Source organism: Apium graveolens, chromosome 5 (genome assembly GCF_009905375.1).
Source record: "Apium graveolens cultivar Ventura chromosome 5, ASM990537v1, whole genome shotgun sequence".
Classification (NCBI taxonomy): Eukaryota; Viridiplantae; Streptophyta; class Magnoliopsida; order Apiales; family Apiaceae; genus Apium; species Apium graveolens.
The window spans coordinates 99,974,564-99,981,515 of record NC_133651.1 but is presented as its reverse complement, the minus strand read 5'-3'; positions in this window follow the sequence as shown (position 1 = coordinate 99,981,515).

The window sequence follows — 6,952 nt, the reverse complement described above, 5'->3', positions numbered from 1 at the left end:
GTCCGGTTCATCTCCGGCCCATAGGATCCAGCTCATCGCTGGTCCTCATAATAACCGTCCAGCTCGTAGAGTATTTTGATGTCAAATCATTTTGATTTCAAAACATCCCAAATCAGGGTTCGCAAATAACCCGAACGAATGGGTATTTGCTCAAGAGAGCAATCGAATTATAAGAACAATAATGAAAAGAACTGGCATAATAAGAGTAATTGCAGCGAAATATAAAACAGTTAACTATTCTGAACATAGAATAGGAGCGAATAAATAATTGTAGTATTTTAGGAGAAAGGTTAGGAATACTTGCCTCAATTGATAATCTACTGATCTTTAACTAGCTGCCATATCACTTAGTCTTGTTACATTTGTTGCATCTGTATTCCTCTTGACAGGCTACTTGACCTTTCTTATCAGTTACTCCCTTAGGTTTATCTCTATTCTGAATCCACTCGTTTCATTACTAAACGCTATCAGGCTTTACTTCTACAATTCATGTCTGGCTTTGAATGCCTCGAACTATGTGCATCTATCATAAATAATACTATTCAATGAACTGACAATGTATATAATTGTCTAGTCTATACGTTTATTCTTATTATCTACCCGCCCGATAATAACATATAAAGATCACATCTCACGCAGATAATGTTTAAAAGACACGCTGACTCACTATCCACATAACACGTACACATAGGGCATGTAATCATATAACACATAATCACATAATTCATGTAGCACATAAGTTGAATCGACAAAAGATAGGTCTTAATACGTTTAGAATTGAAATCGGGTCAAAAAGAATATTTTATCGATCAATTATTGACTCGGAATGATCTATAAACAAACGTCCTTTAGATACAAAGGAATTTAGGTCTCAAAAATATTTTTAATAAAAGCAAAATATTTTTCTGAGTCTAGAGGCGTGCATTTCGTATTAAACGGACGAACGGTTGATTTATTATGAATTTCAGAATATTTTTGGAATTAAAATAAATTTTTGAATAACTTTATAATTAAATAATAGGGTTCGAATACCTAAATATGAATTTAAAATAATTTTATAATAATTATCGAGCCTTAAAAATAATTTAGAATAATATTTTAAAGTTCTAAACTATTTTTCGGAATTTTTAAATTATAATTAAATATAATTAAATAATCAATTAGAATTAATTAATAACTAATTAAATTAATTAATCAATTAATATTTAAATTAACTAACTAATTAAATAATTAATTATCAACTAAAATCAATTAATTAATTAATTATGATTTATTTTAGAATTAAAAATAATTTTTAGAATAATAAATAATGAATTTTTGAATTAATTACTAAACGAAATTGTAGAAACAGAAATCAGTTTTTGGAATCAGGATATTAGGGATTAAACCTGGGTCGAAACCGGGTTACACCGCGGGTCAGGAAGAAATAATCGCGTTTGAAGGTCACCGGACCTTCACCCAGATTCCGGCCACCACGGCGAACCTCTGGTTGCCCGCTCCGCTACCCAAAACACCACCATCTAACCGGGTTTTCAGTTTAAACTGGTATAACGTCCCATTTCCGGGCTATATTCAACAATAACAGCATCAAATAGTTTGCCAATCGTCGAATTCGACGATCCTCACCACCCCCGTCGGTGAGGAATATACCGGTCACACGAATCGGAAAATTGATAATCATTTATATCGAACCAACCTTAACGATATATACATGAAATTGAAGCTTGTGAAACATAGAATCAGTTACAATTACTCGTAGCATTCAAATATTAACAAGTAACCCAGGAAATCAAATTAAACCGAAAAATATGAAGAACTCGGGTTGATACTTCCGGGGATCGTTTGGTTCAAATAAATATGAGAATCAATTACTAATGATAAGATACAGCTATCCCAATCATCAAAACAACCAGATAACCCCAGATTCAAAAACCCCCAATTTTCCAACTGAAGAACACCAAGAACCCTAGTTTTTAATTTTCAGAAAAATCAAACCTCAACTTCTATATGTTATTGAACTCAGTTTTTGACATATAATATATCAAATTGACCACAAAAATATTATCTACACGATGAAATCATCAAATCATATCAACAACATCAAGAATTTTTTTTCATAATTTAATCATCAAATAATTTGAATATAAATAAATAAATAAGAAAATTACCTTAATTGCTGCACTAAAATGGTTGATAGATTCAGGAAGTACTTTTCACGATCTTCGTTTTGATATATTACACGCTTAAATCGGAGTTCGGTAACGCCTTCATTCGTGCGTTTGATTTTCAAGAACGTATCATTTTTTAGGGTTTTTCTCTGTAATTACTATATTTTTACTGGTTGTAAATGAATAGACGAATAAAATGAAATAAGAAATATGTTATTTATATTTACGGAATATTGGTTCGTTCTGGATCGTTTTGGATCATTAAATTAGTTGCTTAGCCGCTAAGTAACTGCAATAACGATCCGATTTGATATCAGTTTTGGATAATTATTCCAACCGGGCTTTTTATAATATACTTTATACGGAAATAATGTAACAATATCCCGTCTTTCGAGAATACGGGTTTCGTTGATTCGCCAAAATGATTGTCGTATCGAAAATCTTGCGCCGGGCCGCGCACGGGTGAAACCGTAATCCAGATCGAAAAGGTTAAAACACGGAAAATGTCCAGAATTACCAGATTAGATTAGGAAGGAGTTTTCAGAAGAGTTTCGGGTTGTAAAAACATAAAAATGGTTGAAGTCTTACGATTCCCGGCTTTATAAAATAATTTTGTAATAATTCAGAAAATAATTAATAAATTCATAAATCATTATAAAATCATATAACACTCCATAAATTATCAGAAAAATACCTTAATTATCTATGTTTTATTCTGGACATATTAAAATTAACACTCACATTTTATTATATACAAACATCTAAATATTATTATCAATCATCAGATAATTCACCAAAAATTCATATAATATTCATATAATAATCATATATTAATACAAATAATTACACGATATTTCCCGAATGTTACATTATAGTTTTTTTTTATTTTATTTTATAGCTTTATTTATCATGTCATTTAGCTCATGCATATACCATGATCCCTTTTGCGTTGCTTTACGGATTGATTTGTGATATTGATGCAAGTGTAGTGATAGCGTTAGAGTGATGATTGAGTCTTGTAGGTTGCCATGCATGCTAGAAACACTTGTAATTTCACTAAGTCTTAGAGTATGCTTAAGGACTAGATGGTTGTCATGGTTTGATGGTTTTTAAGGTTAATCTATTGATTATGTTTATAATCTATGATAGGCTCTTAATGATAAAAGGCATGAAAAGAAAAAATTGGAGTAAAAATTGGAATTCATTGCTAATTATGGCTAGGCGTCAAATGGCTAGTAGTCGGCTCGTATTTTTATGCGAGTAGTCTAGGGTTGAGCAAGATGGAGCGAAATGCACTTGCTCAGAAATTTGAAAAAAAAGAAAAAAAATTGAAGAAGAAAAAAAAAGAGGAAAAAAATAAAATATAAAGAGTTAATGCATAATTGATCTCGAGTGGGCTCTTTGGTATTCGAGTTATTAAGTTCTTAGGGGACTTTGTGCCTAGTGACCTAAGGCTTTTATAGTTTAGGATCCACTAACCTAACGGTCTCTAAATGGATGCCATTGCATAGGTCTTTTGTGGACCTCACTCATTGCATGGCCAAATAAGTATTTGTTATTGTGTTGAATAAAATCATGATTCCGTAATAAGCTCCAGTGATCTTGAAGTGTTACAAGTCATTTTGTGCATAGAATTTATTCTTCGTATAATCATGTGATTTGCTTGAGGATAATCGAGTTATGATAATTGTTATAGTTTCGAAGCATATTTGTTAAGCATCTGCACACACCACATTTCTAGTTGTATGTTAGTTTGCATGATTTGATTGATCTTTATTCGCCTAATTACATTTGTCGAGATGTTTTGAGTTGGTTGGTTTAGTCATTGTGAGGGGGATCGCTGCATTTCATGTAAATTGCATTCATGCATGTTTTTGTTTTGCTTTTGAGTCTGTGACGCTTGAGGACAAACATCGATTTAAGTTTGGGGGTGTGATAAGTGGCATTTTATACCACTTAGAACGTCTTATAATGGCTTGAATTGATGTCTTGAAATCAGGTATTTTGCGTCTTTGTTGCGTTTTTCTAGTGATTGTGCATTTCAGGGTATAACTTACGTTTGTGGGAAGATTTCATTAGGAATAAGCCTAAGGGAGTGCTCGGCATTGGATGTGGGAAGTTAGGAGCAGAACGCAGCAGAAATCGGGAGCAGAATAGGGATTTTTTCCAGTAACCTGCTGGGTGCCGCTCAGGAAAGCTGGGCGGCCGCTCAGGATGCTGGGCGCCCACTCAGGATTGCTGGGCGGCCGCTCAGGGGCGAGAAATTTAATACTGATTTTTTATAATCCTTATTCTGTTGGACTTCTGAGGCGGCTGGTTCTTGTGGGCTTCTATATAAGTAGTTTTCAGAGACGTTTCACAGAGCGTGGTATCAAGCAAGGAGCAAGGAGAGAAGGAAGAAGACCGTTTTAGCACATAGCAACGAAGAAGAGGAAGCATACATTTTCTTGTGATTCTTTTATTCGCTGTATCAGTGGATGCTAGTTTTCTTTACTTTGAACCTTATTACTCTTATGACGTACTCTGGTTTTAATAAGTTTTTTTATTAGTTTATCTTGTGTGTTATTATCATGATTTCTTATGAACCCATGGTGACGATGCGTTCTATCACGGGCTAATCATGATCATGGGGTCGTAACGGATTTACTATGGATTTCTTTAGTTAGTTGTTTAATACCTTAGTGTGTGATGATTGTATGATATTTAGCATAGGTTGCGCTTATTCGTCTTATGTGCGTCGCAAACATATAAGATAGGCTGTTAATCTCTTGTGAAGCGACGGTGGATCTTGAGGTTTAGAACTTGCCATGCTAGCATAGGTTCATGTATGTGTATGCATGATTAGTGGGTAACTCTAACCGTTTTACTTGCCCTTTATAATCATAAGGAATAACTTGAGCTTAAATCGTTAAGTTGTCAAATTCTGTAGACATATAGGGTCTCAACATAATTGATGCTTATTCAACTTCTATCTTAATTGTGGATGTTTGGTAGAATGGTATTAGTACAATGAAAGTTGGCTTTTATCAGTTTCGTGTTGTTCGATTAATATCATCACCGTTTCATGCTAAGGGTAATAATGATAACTATTGAAGGAAGTAGTAATGAAGTTATGATCTCATGTGTGTTTAATAGTGTTAATTCAAGTGTCAATTAAGTGTTTAATTCTCGTAGTTATTTGTAGTTAATAATTAGTTAATCAATTCTAAGCATTATTGTCTTGACATTGAGAAGTAATCATACATTGGTGAGTAAGTGTTAATTGAACATAATTAGTCTGAGTCTCTTTGGGAATGAACTAGAAATTATTCTATATTACTTGCGAACGCGTATACTTGCGTGAATTATTAGCGCGTGTTTTGTGCCTAACAGATAACAGTTGACTTTTTTTAGGATTTGATGGTTTAACATTTTTCCATAGGAGTTTTTTTTATTAGTAACTGTCATTTTGTTCAAATCAACTTGAGCTCTGTCAGTGGTTGATGTCTTGATGACTTGTTCAGGATTTGCAGATTCTTCTGTAGCTTGCTATTCTTCACTCTGAACAACTTGAGCTATGTCAGAGGTTGTCTTAGATTCTTTTGATATCTTTCTTCTTTTAGAGTTTCAACAGTTCCATCTTCAGCAGCTGTATCATCAAAAACCTGAACCAGTTTGCATACAGGTTTCATCAGGATTTGAGGAATCTTGATTTCCTGTTTCTTTATTGGTTCATAACCTTCTCTTTCCCTTTTGCTTTGGGATCAATTTTAACTTGTGATCTTGTTTTGGGCTTTGAAGCCTCAGAAGTTGACCTTTCCTTGATCACAATGCCTTTTGCCTTAGGCCTTGGAGGTTTCTTTGCATTAGAAGCTTTTAGATTTAAGATTTTTCTTCTCAGCTGCAAATCTAGCTTCTTTGTAATATCCTATATTTTCAAATATTATTATTATTATAATTATTTGGATTTGTTTATGTGGTTTTTATGTGAATTTTGGTGAATTAGCTGATAATTGGAATTGATGTTTGGGTGTTTATATGTGATATTATTTGAGTATTTTAATTTTTATGTGCTCAGAATAAAATATAGATAATTGTGATATTTTTCTGGTAATTTTTGGACTTTTAGATGATTTTATAATGATTTATGTATTGATTAATTATTTTCTGAATAATTACAAAAAAATTATTTTATAAAGCCGGGAATCTTCCAAACTCAACCGTTTTTGCGTTTTTACAACCCGAAACTCTTCCGAAAACTCCTTCCTAACCTAATCTGGTAATGCCGGACATTTTCCGTGTTTTGACTTTTTCGATCCGGATTACGGTTTGACCCGTGTATTTTCGATACGACAATCATTTCGGTAATCAATAAAACTCGCATTCTCGAAAGACGAGATATTTTACATTATTTTCGTATATGGTGTTTTATAAAAAGCTCGGTTTTGATAATTATTCATTTCTGGTATTGAATTGTATCATTTTTATAGTTACTTAGCGGCTAAGTAACTAATTTAACGATCTAAAACGATCCAGAATGGTCCAATATTCCATAAATATAATAGTCTATTTCCTATTTCGTTTATTCCGTTTATTCATTTGCAACCAGTTAAAATACCGTAAATACAGAGAAAACCCTAGAAAACCGATACGTTCCTGAGAATCAAACACAAGAACGAAGGCGTTATCGAACTCCGAATCGGGCATGCGACATATCAAAATGAAGCTCTCGAAATCTTCTTTCTGAATCAATCATCAGTTTCTGCCCAAAAATCATGGTAATTTTCTTATTTATTTATTTATTT